Consider the following 19,699-nt stretch of genomic DNA (forward strand, 5'->3'; position numbering starts at 1 on the left):
ATGACACATGTCCGTGAGAATGTTCTGATTCACTGATGCTGCCTAGTCATTCTTTTCTCCACTGTGTCTGGGGTGTACGAGGCCAGATGGATGAAACTACAGTGATGTGTGTGCTTGTGATCAGTATGACCCATGATTCATGTGAGTTTCAAACCACCATTGTATGTTTCGACAGTTCCTTGGACATGTATGCAAATGTTCTTCGCATGCGCCATGTCTGTTTCTGCATGTGTGTTGCTTGCACTGACCCATATGTTGTGGAGGGACATGATGGAAGTGGCGTTTGACAGTGCCACTCATGTGCTATTGCTTCCTGTCTAGGGGACTATTGTACAGTACCCTGATGCTTGTGTTCTATGTCTCCCTCTACACAGCGGCGAGTGAAGAAGAAGGCAGAGACGGCGCTGTGGAGCAAAGCATCGGGGATGCCTCCACCGGCCGGCGACACAAGGCCCAGTTACCCTCCCAGGAATTACCATCATCCGGGAGCGAGGGGACAGGTGTCGCGTCTGCCACTACGGCTGCAGCGGAAGGAGTTAGTGAGCCCCCACAGGGGCTTGCAACGGCGGAAGATGGTGTGAAGCCATCCAGGTTGGTGGTTCACACAGAAGAGGAGGAGGCCACTACTGAGCCGCACATGGGGCCTGGTGGGGGTGGTACCACTGGTGCAAGTGGTCCAGTCCAGGGGCAGGAGGCAGCACAGGTCGCCGTGGAGGGGCCTTTGCATGTCACTGTCCCTGACACTGTGACTGCACCACCATGCACCAGCAGGGATGCCCCATCGCAGGGCCGTCAGCAGGTAGGGGGGACGTCCACGTCATCTAACACTCCTCTACCTGTGGACGAGGGGACCCATGACCGTATGGAGACCATCCTGATTGGTGTCGCGTTACGCACGCGTGACATTTGTGATGACGTGCGTGGTTCCTGGGGGGAGCACGCACGTTATCACGAAGAGCTGCGTGCCAACGTGGCCCATTTGGGAGGGGCCATGGTTGGGGGTTTCATACATGTGTCGGGCAGTCTGATGCCCCTCTCCTCCTCTGTGAAGACTATGCGCCAGTCGTTCTCCATGCCATCTTCCGGCCCAGATGCCACCAAGGCCCCCTGTGGACCTGCCCCAACCAACGCAGCCAGCTCGGTGGAGATCCCATCCCTGCCACAGTCGGGAGTCGGAGGTCTAGCAGGGGCGGACACCCCAGCACCTGGACCCCAGCAGATGGAGGATGTGCCAGCATCATCGGGCAGGGCACGTGTACGACGGCGCCGGTGGATTCTATCAGCCTGGATGCCGTTGTGCTGGCAGAGGCAGTTGCATCAGACGCAGCGGCAGGCTCATCGTGGGAGGCATCATGGCTCAGGGCCATCAACATCAGAGGGCAGGCATCGGCCGGATGGCAGGAGGACCCTGGAATGGGAGTGTCTTCTGTGTGGCAGCGGTTGGGCCAGCGGATAGATGCGGAGCAGCGGCAGGCGAAGGAGGCACGGCTCACTATGGTCAGGGTGGTAAACTCCATGCGCAGGGCCCTGAGGCGGGCTGAGTGCCACGAGGGAATTTGCAGGGAGTTGGAGGTAGATCCCTGCAAGACCTCAGGGCCAGGGAACAGGCCCGCCTCCAGGATGTTGAACATGAGTTTGATGAAATCAACTAGTGAGCCATAGGACTTGCCCGCCGCCATTGTATATAGTTCATTAGTGTTAGGTTTCCGTTGTTTTTTTTTTATTTTGGAGTTCATGGACTTTGCTCCACTTTATGTGCATTGTTATTTTGATAGGGTTTTTTGGTAGGTTTCCTTTTATTTGGCCAACATGGACCCTTCAAACTTTCAGTGTATGTAATTCAAGACTTGTACATACTTTGGTTATTCTTTCATCACCATGGATCAATGTTTTTTTTTTTTTTATTCAAGTACTTTATTTGGACTTTTGAAATGGACCACTTCCCTTTTTTCCTCTTGTGTTTTTTTTGTTTACATTGGATTCATCATCATTTTTTGATTTTGTCTTTTCTTCATTTACTAGTTTGATTTTTCTTGCTGTTTTTTTATTACGTATTTTAATACATTTCATATTTCTTCATTATTGGTGTTGTGTAATCTCATTGATTTTGGGCACTGCTCAATGAGCATTGCCTCTGTCATGTGTTGCCACTTTGTGGCTCTGTTGTACATTTATGCATGCCCATAGTGGTTCTTTTGAGGCTTGCATGTGTAATTTGTGAGTGGGGGCAGTGGATGCTTGCATGCTTGGTCTGGGGCGCAGGGGAGATTTGTGTAGGCATTAGGCCCAAGGGTCTTTTTTGAGAGAACATGGTGTTTGGTGAGCCACGTATCGGGGCCTGCTGGCAGGTACCTGTCGCTGGGGGTGGGGGTGGGGGGACATGAGTCGGGGCCTGCTGGCAGGTACCCGTCACTGGGGGTGGGGGGACATGAGTCGAGGCCTGCTGGCAGGTGCCTGTCAGTGGGGGTAGGGGGACAGGAGTCGAGGTTTGCTGGCAGGTACCCGTCAATGGTGAGTGGGGTGGGGGACATCTGTCAAGGCTCCCAGGTGCATGGTGACATGTGGGCTGCCTGCAGGGCATGCCCAGGGGTGATGGGCTGCCTGTGGGGCATGGCCAGGGGTGATGGACTGCCTGCGGGGCATGCCCAGGGGTGTAGGGTGCTTTCCTGTAGAGTGGGTTGCCTGCATGGGAAGGGGAGGGGGTTAGGGACACAGCAGGGAGGGCACTCACTGCCGAAATGCGTGTAATACTCCTCACGGGTCCACGCCGGCAAAAATGCATGTAAAAGTCTCCACGCAGCCCAGTAATACACGTACCCCGCTCGCACAGGGCTATCACGTGTGAAACTTCCCACGCATCCCCCAAATATAGTACCCCGATTGCGCTAGCGTAAAAACGAATGTAAAACTCCCTGCGCACCCCAGTAATACACGTACCCCGCTCACACAAGGCCTATCGTGTGTGAAACTTCCTGCGCACCCCCAAATACACGTACCCCGCTCGCGCCAGCGTAAAAACGCATGTAAAACTCCATGCGCACCCCAGTAATACATGTACCCCGCTCACACAAGGCCTATCGCGTGTGAAACTTCCTGTGCACCCCCCAAGCACACATACCCCGCTGGCACAGGGCCTATCATGTGTGAAACTTACCACACACCCCCTAAATACACGTACCACACTCATGTCAGCAAAAACACATGTAAAACTCCCCGCGCAAGCCTCTGAATACACGTACCGTGCTCGTGCTAGCGAAAACGCGTGTAAAACTCCCCGCGCACCCCAGTAATACACGCACCCCGCTCGCACAGGGCCTATCGCGTGTGAAACTTCCCGCACACCCCCAAATACATGAACCTGGGCTCGCACCAGCAAAAACGTGTGTAAAACTCCCCACGCACCCAGAGTAATACACATACCTCACTCGCGCCAGCGAAAACGCGTGTAAAACTCCCTGCGCACCCCGTTAATACAAATACCCCGCTCACACAAGGCCTATCGCATGTGAAACTTCATGCGCACCCCCCAAATACACGCACCCCGCTTGCACAGGGCCTATCGCATCTGAAACTTACCTCACACCCCCCCAAATACACGTACCCTGCTCGCGCCAGTGAAAACGCATATAAAACTACCCACTCACCCCTCTGAATACACGTACCCCGCTCGTGCTAGCGAAAACGTGTGTAAAACTCCCTGCGCACCCCAGTAATACATGTGCCCCGCTCACACAAGGCCTATTGCGTGTGAAACTTCCCGCACACCCCCCAAATACACGTACCCCGCTCGCACCAGCGAAAGCACATGCGAATCTCCCTATGCACCCCAGTAATACACGTACCCCGCTCGCACAGGGCCTATCGCATGTGAAACTTCCCGCACACCCCCCAAATAAACGTACCCAGCTCGTACCAGCGAAAACACATGTAAAACTCCCCACGCACCCCAGTAATACACGTACCCCGCTCACACAAGGCCTATCGCGTGTGAAACTTACGCGCACCCCCAAATACACATACCGCGCTCGCGCCAGCAAGAACGCATGTAAAACTCCCTGCGCATCCCTCTGGATACATGTACCCCACTCGCACTAGCGAAAATGCATGTAAAACTCCCATGCACCCCAGTAATACACGTACCCCACTCACACAAGGCCTATCATGTGTGAAACTTACCGTGCACCTCCCAAATACACGTAGCCCGCTCACACATTGCCTATCGCGTGTGAAACTCCCCACACACCCCCTAAATACACACAGGCACAACATCCACCCTGGGCATGGCCCACAGGCAGCCCACGCCACAGGGGGTTGCTTTTTCTACGCAATTTACTTGGCACGAGCGGGGTACATGTATTCTGGGGCATGCGCGGGGAGTTTTACATGCGTTTTCATGGTTGGGGGGCTGTATGCTGGTCCACTGGCCTTTGCGCCATGTACTGGATTTGTGTGCTGTTCATGGCGCACCGGACTGGGTTGGGGGCGTAACTGGCGCTGCTGCAGGGTCTCTGCGCCACTCTGCGCCACGGCTGGTTCTGGATGTTGAAATCCATGAATACGCTGTGCACTGAAATGGGTTTTGGCGCACACGGCGGGCGCAGACTGCCGCACACACACACTGTGCGCCAGCCGCGTGCGTCACTTGTGCGCTGATTTCTATGAATTACCCCCTGAATTACCTCACTCACGGTCAAATGATCATGGAGATGATAGACATATGTTTAACAAACAACATCTTCGTGTTCGACGCTATGTAATTTTAACCAACTACAAGGAACGGCGATGGGCACACGTTTTGCCCCTTCGTATCCAAATTCAACAATGGGCTGGTGGGAAAAATTCATAGTGTGGACAGAAGCCAATAGCCAGCATACAAATCGGCTGGTCCTTTGGCTACGGTTTATTGATGATTTATATATCCTCTGGAATGGTAAAGAAGAAGAGTGGCTCGACTTTGTGAAAATTCTAAACATCAATAATTTGAACCTAAAGAGCACTGAAATACATAGTCACGAGTCACTAATTTTCATAGATGTATTGGTTAAAAGAGATCAAAAAGAAATCAGCAACCAGCTGTATTGAAAGTCTACAAGCTCAGACATGCCATTGTTTATCAGCAGTAATCATCCGACTTTGCTAAAGAGAAGCATACCATATGGGGAATTCATAAGAATTTGTCGTAATTGCTGTAAAATTGAGTGCTTTGATAGAGAATGTAAAATCATAGCTCTGAATTTTGCTAAACAAAGATATCCTAAAGCAATTATCGAAAGAGCTTATTCAAAAGCACGCAATTTAAACTGAACAACCTTACTATCGACTAATCGAACATCTGATGAAATAACAAAATCAGACGATGTAAGGCTAGTTCTCACATATGCTACACATGCTAACGTAATAAGAAAAATACTGCACAAACACTGGCATGTTTTAAGATCTGATGAAGATTTATTACTATTGCTTGAGGAACGAGTAAATGTAACCTTCAGAAAATCAGTCTCCATCAAAGATGTGCAAGTTAGCAGTTTTATGCCCCCTGAATGGAAACTCCTGGTATCTCCTCATAGTTGAGTAGTAAAAATATAGGATTTTCAAAATGTACTAAGTGCAAATCGTGCCAATACGCTCTCAACAAAATGAATTTTGTGCACCCGATATTTGGCCATAATGTTGAAGTGAAATCCAAAATGACATGCAATACTGAGTTTGTTGTATATTTTATATCATGCTCATGCAACCTTTAGTACCTGAGAAGTACCATTGGTAAATTGAAATTAAGAATTTTACAGCACATGTGAGCCATCAAGAATGTGGACGCTTCTTACCCCATGGCAGTGCACTTTAGAGATGCACATCAGATCAGATTGGAAAGCTTCAGATTTTTTGAAGTGCACCATATCAAACTAAATCCTCGGGGTGGCAATCGAGAATTAGAACTACGTCAGATGCAGACAAAGTTTGTTTTAGATCTTGAAACCAAAAAGCCAAAAGGACACAACCTAGATGGAGAATTATATACCTTCCTAGGAACATAAACAATCTAGATTCTGCAGACCTGAAAACTGAAAATGCTTTGAAAGTTGGGTTTTAAGAATTTTATAAGGCTTCTTTACTTGTGGAATATTGTGTATGTGTTTGCCTATTGTGTAAGTTTACAAGTCCTGAAATTAATGACATGTGCGTTTCGTCTCCACATAATTTTAACAAAAGAAAAGAGATGCGTAGATAATGATGGCAGCTATAATGTTATATGTTTATGGCACTATGCACTTTAGCATCCCTACCTTTTGACATACGATGGTTATAATTAACCAAAAGAGTCATTTTCAATGGGTGAGCTTTTTCTCCATCTAATTGAAAAAACAGAATAGAGATGCGTAGACCATCGTGGCAGCTATAATTGTTTATATGCTTACGGTACTATGCACTTTAGCATCTCTATTTTTTGACATATGGGGGTCATATTCAACTAAAAGAGTTATATTCAAATTCAATGCTATTTGCACTACAAGATGTGTTAAAAAACATCTTTGCACTTTTTAACTTTAAGGGTTAATCTCTCTGTTTGTGGCAGCTTGATATGTTTATTAACACAAAGCACTATGCACTTTCCCAAAGATAAATGCATTTATCGCACCTTGAAACACTTGTGTATAAGTGCGTTATATATGCCATATCATATCATATCATATCATTTTAAAAAATTGGGTAAACGAAAAGGTGTCTGCATAAGCACAATGCACTTTATGCATTGTATATTTATAGATTGAACAAATAAATCAAATGAGTACAGCATCCATTCAATAGGAAATGTTGCATGTACGATTCCAAAAGGAATATTTGTGTTCATAACAAACATGGAAATGCTGCATTAAGTGGAAACGAATAAATATCCTTGTGATTGGTAGTGATACATATTGTTTTATGCACTAAGCACTTTATCTGTGAGAATTTGACATTGAAGTTTGTTTTGTACATTATGGATCCTTTAAATATGGAACCCGGAAAATGTCTCTTAAATATCATAAACTGAATGAAAAAGGAGAAATTAAACCCATTACAAAATGACCAAATACATTTACTGACTCGATATACAGGGTTCTGTATTAGGAGAAAGTGAAAAAGGACAATCATTTTAAACAGAACCATAGAGACTGCATTTGTTTCTACTTATTGGCACTGTGTAATGAATGTCTTTTGTATGTGATCAAGCAACGGGAGCATTGCGAAACGTGTTGTATTGTGTCTAATCTGCAATTGATGCCAATGATAAAGCTAAATATTTGAAGGACATTATTTGCTCGATTTTGAGGAGCCATATGCTGGCGTTCAACCTCTTTCTTGAGTGCCGTCCTCTTTTGGGAGAGGTGCACTAACTTCTCCATGTTTTGAAATATATATATGGAACGTGATCAAGCGGTGTGTGAACCGTCGTGAGCTGCGTCGTTTAGGAGCTGCTTTCTTCTATCCACAGCAATATTGAATAAAGGATTACACGTTGCCTGATAAACTTTTGGTGATTCCTTGACTCTAAGCTTTACGGACATTTGCTCTGTTTTGCTGCTTTTCGGAGTGCATGCCATTTTCCCGTACTTCGGTACTCAGGCTATTAATATATATATTAATTACATGGCCCGCGGTAGTGGCCGTGTAATTATGGTTAAGTTGCTTTAAACCATAGGAAGACCACTTCTTGGGTGGCTTATAACTTTGCTCCCCGTGGAGGAATCCTCAACAACATTTTTTCTGTGGAAAGAGGCTTTCATGGCAATTTCAATTTGGAGGGAGTGGAGGCTTTGTGGTGCAGTGTCAACATGTGCAGTTTTGGCATTCTGCTTGGCATTCTGCTTGTACGTTGTTGAGATGTGGTCACTTCGCTACTGTACAAGAGCTTTGCATTTGGGTTTCATGCCTTGTTCACGTGTGTTCCGGCAACGGAAGAAGGTGATGAAAGCAGTGAAGCACAGTTTTACCACTGCAAATGTGATCATACCACCAAGAATAGTATTGGACTATTCCAATGAATGTTGTCGCCAGCCAGAGGTTGGAAGGTGTCTTATCAATAGAAGTATGTGTGATTTTTGAGTCGTGCTGGGATTCTCTCCTGTGAGAATGACATCATTGTTCCTTGACATGTGCACCTTTTCAATGCAAATGGCATTTCTTTGTCCACCAGTGGCAATGCTACTTTGCTTTACAATCTATAGGCTGCATTGAAGACGTTATTGTAATAATGTGAGGAGGACTACTAAACAAAAAACCCTACCACCACGAAAAAAAAGATATTTCTTTTTCAATGCAAACAAAAGACAAACTCAGATAAAGAGCAAACACAAAAAAGGTTCTGTGTAAGCACATAAAAAAGGCTCTTTTCAGGGCTACCACCACAAATGAAATCCCCTACCCTGGTTGAAATGTATGCACCCATTCCCGCACACAGTTCGAAAAGTTTGCGGACATTGCGATAGTTCCAAGATTGCACGTATCACATCCGGGGCTTTTCGCGGATGGCAGGCATGGAAATGGGACTCTGGAGGATGTGGGATTGCTCAATAAGTTTTCTGGGTGTGATTTCAATGCAACTGGTACAACGTGTATTTGTAGACAGAAATGCAGAAGGTACGGTTATGGCTGAGTGTTTCACAAGCCAGAGTGTACGGTTTTTGGGGGAGTTCTGAATACATTGATTGAAAGTGAATGCAAAACACTGTGCAGTGGCTGCTAATTTTGGATTCTATCATGTGGATGTGTACTCGTGTGGAGTACCTGCAATCAAGTGGCTGATTTTGGTGCGTCTTTGTCCCACTTTGGTGATGCGTGATCATGCAGACATTATTATTCTTCAACGTGGAGGGAAAAGTTTACAACATGTTTCTGGATTTTCTGTGCCGTTTGCGATGAAGGAGGCACTTGCCCAAGTCATGCATATGTTTCGATACACCTGCTTAATTTTTTATCGCATTACGTAGACACAGATGTGGCTGCGTTATGTGTTATTTGTCCGGCAAATGGAGAAAGCGATGTACATTGTGAAGAAATCTGTTTGTGCCTTTTTACGACATGTGGTCATGTTGTAATTCCAAAATGGAAATATTATGTTTCACAGCACAAACATTCCTTCCTACAAATGGCGTCCTTCTTACTGATCCTGCCATTCTGATTCAATGTATCCAAAATGCCTTGCTGTGCTTCTTGGAAGTACAGCAAGCATTTTTTGTGCTAAGTGTCGCACACATCAACACTTCGAAATGCAAAGCAACACACATTTTCTTTTTTTTTACAGCTAGCCCTTTCTACCCGATTCGACTGCAATGTTTTCCACAGAGGCACACTTCCCATTATTTACCACACAGTGGCCTACATTCATTCATTGCAATTCCATTTTTCATCTCTGTACAGATTTTTTTTTACTTTTTCCCTATTTCCATTGGTTTGTATTTATGTTCCTCTTCTAACCTACGACACAGAAGGGAAAGGCCAGTACGGAAGGTGCACCACCTATAGGGATAAGATAGGGCATGTACAGAGAGAGGAACATGTTGGGTGGCCCTCACTTATGTAGGCGGCAGTCATTGTCATGCTCCCGGACCAACCCTACCCAAGCACTTCGAAATTGCCCCCTCCCCACAGAGTAGCGCGTTGCAGTACGCGCACAATACAATGCCCTTTGCCAGGTAAGGGTCTTCAGCGCAACATATGGTCTGCCAGGATTTATACAGGATCCGCTTCCTGACACAAGTGTCCCTGTTGTTGGCAGGAGCAGATGTGCAGAATGTTGTAGAGGAAAGTAACCTACTGCATTGTTGGAAGGGCAGTACCCTTCCCACTGGTGCCATGTGTTTCGATTTCAGGTGTCGTGACATGGAGTACGGACAGTTGATGGTACGGCATTAGCCGTAGGACCAGCATTCATGGAGATTAGTAAATTTGGCAATATAAGAGTGCTTTCAACAAGGAGAAACGCAGCTTCATTACGTGGAGCAAGAACATAATTATTCAGCCAGCCCCAATCGGCCACATTACTTTTTAAACCCCCACTAATGTTCATTGCGATCCAAAGAATCTGCTGTTCACTTAGTTGTCTTTAAATTTACTTGTATGTGAGTAATTAAGCAGCACCAGCTTTCCCATTTTGCAGACTCACTAGAGAATGTCACACCCGCAGTTAAGTCTTTTCTCTAGCTCTACGGCCCGCAGGCGAACCCTTGACACTTTCCATCACGGGGCTCAGTGCAGAGACTGTGAGTCTGTTTCACGGGTCATGGAAAGGCAAACAGCTAATCAATCAAATTATTGGGACATTTAACACGCCCACCATAAACTGGAGGATGGTGTTCCTTGCTGCCACTGGGAGCCAGACCGGCTGCAGCCATAAATTGGTAGTTTTGCACAACAAAATACATAGATGGTACGATTGCTTGAAATGCAGTAGCCTTCCGTATGAATCCGTAGGGTTGCTGCCAGGGGCGGTGTTACCAGCATACAAAGGATGCCCTACGCATGTGCATAGCTGTGGAACGGACAGATGTCCGCTCCCACAACTAATTAAAAGTGCATGAGAAGATGCAGCCATGCGGCTAGTACTGGAGTCCTACAGATACCTGCATTGTGATTGCACATACGCCAGTCAGGTGCAGTCTGCCTAATAAACATCCATAGTGCTTACCTGCAGCCATCTCGGATAGTACTGTGCACCACAAACTCACCATGCAATGTTAACACCAAAAGAAAAACTACTCATATACTGACTAACACTTAACATGTACATTTTTAATTTCTATAAGATACACAGACACTATTAGGAAACGGAAGGGGTAGCACAAATGGATACATAAACAGGACAATTTGGGCTTCCAACAAGTTCGTTTTGAAGGCAGCCAAGGATTCCGTGAAAAAACATTGTTAAAGCCTGCTATGGTAAAGTTGCGTTCCTAAAAACCTATCAAATTCAGTGAAAAAACATTGTTAAAGGGACGTTATGGTTAAATTGCGCTACTAAAACCCTAGCATCTTTACATAAAAAACTATGGTAAAGGAACGGTATAGTTAAAGTGCCCTACTAAAAATCTGTGAAATTCACTAACAAAAAACATTGTTAAAGGGACGTTATGGTTAAGTTGCGCTACTAAAAACCTCTCACCTTTACTAAAAAAACTCTGCTGAAAAAACGTTATAATTAAAGTGCCCTACTAAAAACCTATGAAATTCACTGACAAAAAACATTGTTAAAGGGACGTTATAGTTAAGTTGTCATAAGACGAACCTACCAAATTCAATGCAACAACTATTTCAATGGGACATTATAGTAACTTTGCCCTAATTATTATTATCCTTTATTTGTTTAGATTCAAAGACACTTTGCAAAGAAAATACATATATATACATAACAGCATATTAAAATCATGTTATGCTTTAAAAACAATATACCATCTAAAATCTAAAATCATATCAATAACCATTTATCAACCTAGTTAAAATATTATTATTGTGGAGTTGAGATTTTTATGTATCATGTATTATGGACATATTTGTTGTACATTCACTTCTATTTTTGTATAAATGTGTCAAAGGTTATATTTAACCAAAAGAACACAATAATAAAAAAAATGGTCATTGTTCGTAACATGAAACTTTTTTCAAAGTTTAAAAGTGATCACTTTGCCTGTGATATTACAAGCTGAAAAAGTATCACACGGGAAGTGCCCTACCACCGGGTCCAAGTTCAACAGAGGTTGCCATTGAGGTAGTTCTGAGACCCTTGAATGTACTAGTTTATCTTTCAGGTTTTTCACTCTTTTTAAGGCATATAAGGGTAGGTCTTCTTCCAGAAGTCTTAACTGGATGTGTGGCCAGTACATTTTTATTACACATTATATACACTATACATCGCACATTTTGAAGAGTAATATTTTGTTTTCCATTAACAACCCATTCCATAGATGAATCAAAGAATTAAGGTATTATATTGATATTATTATGATTTGGCCTGGATGTGAAAATGACCTTTCAGACTTTTATGATTGGATAATTACCTTTAAGGACAACATCCCATTCACAAAATAATATTACAAAACATAAATATACTTTGTGGACATAGAAATCAAAGTTCAATTTGGGGTACTATTTTGTATACAAAACCGACTGACAATTGCACTATAGCAGTCACCATGCACAACACCTAAGAGATAAACTGCCTTATGGACAATATTAAAGGTTATGCTAAAATTGTACATCAATCAATGAGTTGCAACATCGAGATGCCATCTTGAATATGCATCGATTGGAGAGTGGATACCCAAATAAACTCATATCAGACTCTAAAAAAAAGAGCCAGAAACACACCAAGAGAAGTACTATTGAAAATCAAGAGAATATCCCAAAAAAGACAAAATAACCTGTGTCTCCAACTTTTGTCCTAATATGCCAGATATAAAACATTTAATACAAAAGTACTGCCACTCATTCAGTTAAGACTCCTGGAAGACGATCTACCCCTATTTGCCTAAAAAAGAGTAAAAAACATGACATATCCTTTGCAGGAAACCAGAGGCACTGGTGGTGACCGATTTTGTGGAGTTTCAGCACTCCCAGGGGGATATTTTCTGGTGGGTGCTGAAAAATGTGGGTTCTGTTGCTAACTTTGCCAGCACGTCAATCACAAAGAACGCAGTGGATCTTCAAATTAAGGGCACATATCGTTGGGCTGAATGAAGGACTTAAGTTTAGGTAACAGAGTGTAGTGTAACATTGTGCACACATGGACATAATATATTTTGCAATATTATCTATTGCTCATTAAAGCCCTAAATATATATCAGGATACAGGTAAACAGCCCTGCTCTTTCTGCCCTCCTTCCAATGGTCTCTGCTTCTCCCCGCTTTGTCACTCCATTCAGGAATCTTGCCTCCAGCAGGCACGATATTATGCATCCACTTTCCTTTACAAGGACCCTTCTCCGGATCTTCACGATTAAGTATATTCCTCCACATATCACGGCCTTTGATAACCTCTTCAAACCTTGAAGTTGACATTCACATATCTGTTTCATTTGGCAAGGAACATTCACAACAAATTACTTTGTTCCTACTTTAGCAGAGGCATGGTATCCCAAATATGACACTGACACAATGGATACAATTTGTAAAACCTTATTTGAAAATGTTGAGACTAGAGAAACTCTTTGCCCTATAACTAAGATTGGAGTAGTTTCGACCATCGAACGATAAACAAAACAGTCCAAGTGGAGTCTGTCAAATCAAAATGGCCTATACTAACAAAACCTAACTCATGCCTAATCTCTTATACAAAAAGTTTAAAAAGGGAAAAATCAGTGTTTAAAGACTAAATGCAGTTGAAACAGCTCTCCTCCCAATGTTAGACTTCACAGATTAAGGCTGTCCCTGTAGGCAGGATGACCCACTCTGGCTCGGTTTCCCACACTATAAACAGTTCCAGACCATGGATTGAGGCCGGCCTGGCCTTCCACGTTAAAGTCTCTTTTCTTGATTTCCCAAAATAATACTTCAACACAAAGTTCACAAAGGTCCCCCTCTTCGGGCTCAGACCTTTCACCACACAGTTCACATAGGTCCCCCTCTTTTGGGCCCAGACCTCTCATTTCAAAGTTTACCACAAACTTGCAAATGGGCTCCCTTCCCCAAGCTTATTATACTTCAGGTCTCCTTCAATTGGGCTCGGACCACTTTCAGTTGTCGAAGAGTTTCGAATTTGCGCGGCTCTCTTTACAGACCACGGCAGGACAATTTTGACTTAAAGTTCATGCTTACTCTTGCTTACTTCAATTTTGCTGATCATTCGCTTTATTGTTTCAAACAATGTACCTTTCATGGAGACTTTTGAGTGGGCTACTTCCTTTCACCAGACCACTCCTTTAATTAGTATCGCTGATCTCACAGCTGTCTTTACTTCAAAGTTCATTCACAGGTCTACCTGTCTTTGTGTCTCACCTGCACACGTGCAGCCTTCACTTGCAATATAATGTTGCTACTTCATTCACTTTAACACACCGGTCTCTCAAGTCGCTTGCCAACTCACCAGCAGTGTGCATCTCTTTCTTGTTTGTGCTATTTCCAATTCATGAGTCTGGGTTAGTACTACAGGATTGTCCTCACTTCTCCAACTCTGCCGTTCACCCGGGAGGGTTTCTGGCGTCCTTGAAACACGAAACACAATGCAGTCTTCACTTGTGGGATCTGGCCTTCTCCACATGTCTTTCACAGCCTGTTGGATGCAATGATGTCCAGTAGGGAATCCTTGGGTTTTTAGGCCAGCTGCTCTCGTCCCTTAGTCCATTGCTCTGCTCCAGTAGGTTTGTCTGCATCCCAGAAGGTTTGCTTGTACTCGTGTTTTGCCTTGCTCAGAGTGTGTCTTTGGGTGTTGCCTATTATTCGTGTGAGGAGAGCTAACTGGTATTAGGTGTATGCACTTAGCGTAAAGTGACAGACTTTGCCTGACCCGATTAACGGGACATGTCCAGTACGATGTGAGAGAAATAGTCTAGCTACTCTCAGTCACCCTCTTCCTTGGCCCAGTGTTTGGGTAAAATTGGCAGCTGGGAGTTTGGAATGAGGAAAATCCTAAAAAATAGGATGGGGTAGATGAACAAAAAAGGGGGAATACCACGTCTCGCCATCAGTTATCTTACCCCACTGCCTGAAGACCCTTCGCCCATGTGATCCTCCCGCACTGGTCCACCCCCAGGGTCTGGAGCCAAAGGCGATGGCTGTTCCCTGGCCACCTGGGAGAGAGATCCCCGTGAACTAGCGGGTGAGACACCCTTAGGTTTCTCACACCACTCACATACTTCCTGCCTCACATCACCTCACCATGCCTTGCTCTCTCAACAATCCCTCTCTCCAAATTCTGTACTCTCCTATCCTCCGTCCTCATAGCAAATCTAAAACTCTCTATCACTCTAATCAGCCTAGACCACTGACATCCATCTTCTCTCAACGTGGCAGGCAATTTTATTCTAATCCAGTCTCCACCTGCAGGGAACTGGATTTTCTGAAATGTCTATTATCTTGTCTCTCTCTCTGATGTTCTCCCTCACATGATCCAACAGCATGGCCATTCTAGTCTCACCACCCATCCAACCTGGCAACAATGTAGTACTGGCATTCTCCCTCTGCTGTGCTCAAAATGTGAAACTCCAATTGTGCTGTGTGGCATGGATCTATGAGCCACAATCATCCTTTTCATAGCATCCTTCTAATCTTTCCCATTCAACCACACCCATCTGTTAACCCTGTTACATCTTTCCACAACCCCTTTGGTTTGGAGATGTCATATGGCACTCGTCTTGTGCACAATGACCCTCTTCTTGAAGTAGCACCCCATTTCTCACGACTTGAATTGGGAATCATTGTCTATAAGAATTACATCAGGATAATCCCCACAGCCACACAACGCCTCCAACAATGAAATCACTATCCAAGCCATAACATGTGGCATCATTAACAACTCCGCCCATCTGGTCAATACATCAATAACTACAACACATCATGTCTGATACCAACCACTCCATATTTGTCTAATTACAACAATCGTCAGCTTCTCCCATGGTCTCTTCGGTATGTTTGTAATAACCATTCGATGTTTCTCACTCACACAAACTTTGTCACTATTAGTACAAAGGATCCAATGTCTAATGATCCTCTCAGTTTTGAAAAGAGACAGTAAATGTTCCACCATTGGATGCGCTGCCAGGTAACACGAATTGCACATATGCCTAATTAGTCATTTTAAGTGTCGCCATTGCTGCAAGTCCATATACAAAAATGCTTTTTGACGGAGACTGAGATAGATTTTTGCATTATTTAATTATGTTCATTTTCCGTGTTCAAATGTCAGAGTTGTATGCCAACACGTGTTTCGATCTCCACAGGTCTTTCTTAAGGCAAAACTCTGCTCCAAACAAGTGATGTAAAACCATTTCAATTCACATATGTTTCACCACAATACATATTGCAAATAACCCAAAACATGGACAGTGGCATAGATTACAGGGAAAACATAAAACCCTGAAGTGAGGTATACATTACCAGATCATATTGTCATATAAAATAAACAGGAACATGTCAACAACAGCGCATGTAAAGAAATGAAAACAGGAAAGAACTTGAAAAAACTTGTACACATTGAGTATCTGGATAATTAATATGGCATGTTATATATGTGCCATCTAAGTAATGTGTTTAGTTTACTGGAACCCATGCAATAAATTCACGTGTGCCACCAACTGGAGCCCAGTGCCTCCAACTGCAGTGCCTCTCACCGCACCCGCTGAGCCAAAAGACTAAATGCAAACTGTGTGCGTTGTGAATGGGTGTACAGTTATCCCTAGTCCCCTAAGTAAGGATAAAGTTCCATGTCCCGATAGTTGTTATGCAATATCAACTTATATCAACTTAGAAATTATCCAATACGAAGTCTCTCTGATAGATATCAGCTCGTGAATAAATGCAAGTGTTGCAGTAGCCGTAAATCTGATGTCCTATATTCCAAATAATGGGACAATGGTAAGTGCAACCAATTTATTAGTCAGGATGACTAATATCTCAAAAGCTCCTAATTTGACAAATTACAAAGGACAACGTTACCTGCACAGCTTTATTGCATTAACCTAAGCCATCATAGATAGAGACGAGGTAAGATGTAGCCGTAAGTTCTTAACCACCATCACTGGAGTAGGTAGGACCTGAGGGCAGTGGGCCAGAAAGAAGAAGACCAAAGAGAAGGATCAGGAGGAGAACCCATCACCAGGATCTCTGTTTGATCCCCATCAAGTTTCAACCAATTGCTGCTCATCTAGCCCCTCATGGCCAACAGGCACTCACCCAGCCGGAAAGGCACCCCAGCCTGGTCAAGATCTAAATGGGCAAGGATCTGGGTGTCATCGTCATAGGAGTAGAACCGGAAGCCGTGGGAGCCGAGGCAACAAACCAATGGCTGAATATAGATGTTGAATATCATTGGGGACAGGGCAGAGCCCTGGGGAACACAACAAGAGAGTGAACAGGCAGAAGAGGAAAAAGGGGGAAGAGAGAGGGATTGATGAGACCAAAGAGAGGCATTTATGGCAATGTGGCAATATGGCGATCTGCACTCAGCTGTCCCAGTATAAGGCTTACCACACCGTCTCCAATCGCCTTTTGTAACCATGTGCCCCAGGACAAACATATCACACTTTATCCTACCTGTCCCCAGATCAGGCATAAACTACCACACCCTATCATGTCTTCTGATGTCTCTAAGGGTAAAAGCATTCACACAATATCCATCTATTTACTGCTCTTGGATATCTCAGGGTAAAATCTACTGCACATGTTTACAGCTGTCCAAGAGCAAAAGCAAATGACAATGTACCCTATCACTAACTTTGCAGCCTTCTGTTTGTGGCACGAGTTCATAGCCCTACTGATCTGCTCTTTGATATCCTTTCACAACTTATTTGTCGAGACTAGGACACATAATGTGCTTGCTTACTCAGACTGTACCTATAAATCCATTCTTCCTCTCATGGAGTAACAATACCCCCTTCACGTCTGGTCATGACCATCTTAAACTGTTGCACATAAAATTGCAGCCACATTGACTTGTTTAGCAACAAGCAATCAAATTCAAGGCAAATTTAAGCTTGACTCACAGCTTTCGATGTAGAACCATATCTTTTCCTTGCGACCTATCCACTGATTGCACCTATTTCCTGACCTGCATGCTCTTGTCTGGTCCTGTCATTTGTCTTATGTGCACTCTGAAGGCCTACGGCCATGCAGCACTATACAAGAATTAACTAATAATAAAGAGAGATGCAACCCTAACACGCACAGAAATGTTCCCTAGCGTACTCGAGCACCCAGCATTGATAAACCCATACTCTTCATAACAGGGCATCCAAGGAAGGAGAGCTGATTCAGAAGGAAAGCAACCAACAGTCAATCCACCTTTTCAACAGGCATCATCCAACCATCCACTGAATGTCTCGCCTTCACAGCACCCAGAACATGAACTCACTTGCCCCTGGCCGAGATGCAAGCCAGTCCCAAATCTCTGTTGGTGTCAGGTTACTGACCTACTGACATATTCCCAACACTTCTACACCTGTCGAATCTGGGCATGAAAGAGACAACATAAGCACTGGAAGAAACTCTTAGGAAACCCTGCACAGACGGCCTTAAAGGGGACTGATTCATGAAAGTAGCCTCAGAACACTAACTTCAGAAGCACAATCTACTTATCAAAGCACAGATATTTGAGACTGAAGAGTCGTAAGAGGAACCGTCACGCTAAACACCCTTTGACTACGGACTCACTGCCTGCTACAATCTATCAGGAAATTGACAAAATAATCAACCCAACTTTATGAAGGATAACTCAGGCTCTTTGCTGCTGCTGACAACTTGTTGCTGCTGCTGACCCCATCTGTGCTGATGCTGACCCCCAGCAAACAATAAACTACATGACAAGCTGAACCCTGATAGGCACAGAAAGTGCACAATTAATATAGGACAGCCAACAACTCTAACATGGGACCCAAGAGCAAAAATCAAGTTCAACCACAGTCTGATCAATGGGTGCTCCGTCTCCAAACACCATGGAAATCCACAAAATTCTTAGCGATGGTAGAACAGCCATCCTTTTCACAACAGAAACAGGACTACTATCAACTACAAAATAATAACACAAAACTGGTTCTGCTAATATATGTCACTACCCTTACGTAAGAACATGTTCCATTGGCTTTGACATTGAACATGTCATACCACAATAAGAACGCATTTCTAAACTGGCCGCACGATTGTAGGTCAGTCTAGAGACACAGCAGCACACAGCAGCACTTATCACATTTGCTTTATCAGAGATGCTCAGTAAAAAATGCCATACCACAGTAAGATATTACAGCTAGACTGACAGCACTTAAATGCCAGTCTAGCCAAGAATTCATACTTATCACGCATGCATTATCATAGATGCACATTAAAAAAATGTCATGTCTCAGTAAGAAATGGCTAGACTGGCTGCTGAAAAATGCATGTCAAGACACGTAATAACACTTATCATGTTTGCTTTATCATAGATGGCAGTGAAAAATGTCATGCCACAGTGACAGATGGCTAGTCTGCCTGTACCAAAATGCCAGTCTATCCACATAATAACATGTATCATACTTGTTTGATCAAGATGCCCAGTAAAACCTGCCATGCCTAAGTAAGAAATTCCTGGTCTGACTGCAATAAAATGCTAATCTGGCCACATAATTAACTTATCATGCTTGCTTTCACATTGAAGTCTAGTAGCACATATGATGACACAGTAAGAAATGACAAGACTGGCTGCACTAAAATGCTATTCTAGCAATGTAATAACACTTATCATGCTTTGTTTATCAAAGATACCCAATAAAAACTGGCATTCCTGCCCCTCGGTCTCCCTTGGCATCATGTACCTGCACACACATAATCACATTCATACCCAGACACTCACTTCACATTCTCTCAACCATGTACCTTCTCACGCTCTCACATTCATTCACATACACCACACACCCAGAACAGTCACACTGCATTCTCCACATGCACACTCACAACATTCACACACACTGTTTCCTAAATCACATGACATGTGCACTCACCCCAAAACATACATTTGCCATTCACATGAACAGTGCATGTATGT

The sequence above is a fragment of the Ambystoma mexicanum genome, chromosome 2q (genome assembly GCF_040938575.1).
Source record: "Ambystoma mexicanum isolate Mex_15411 chromosome 2q, UKY_AmexF1_1, whole genome shotgun sequence".
NCBI classification, from domain to species: domain Eukaryota; kingdom Metazoa; phylum Chordata; class Amphibia; order Caudata; family Ambystomatidae; genus Ambystoma; species Ambystoma mexicanum.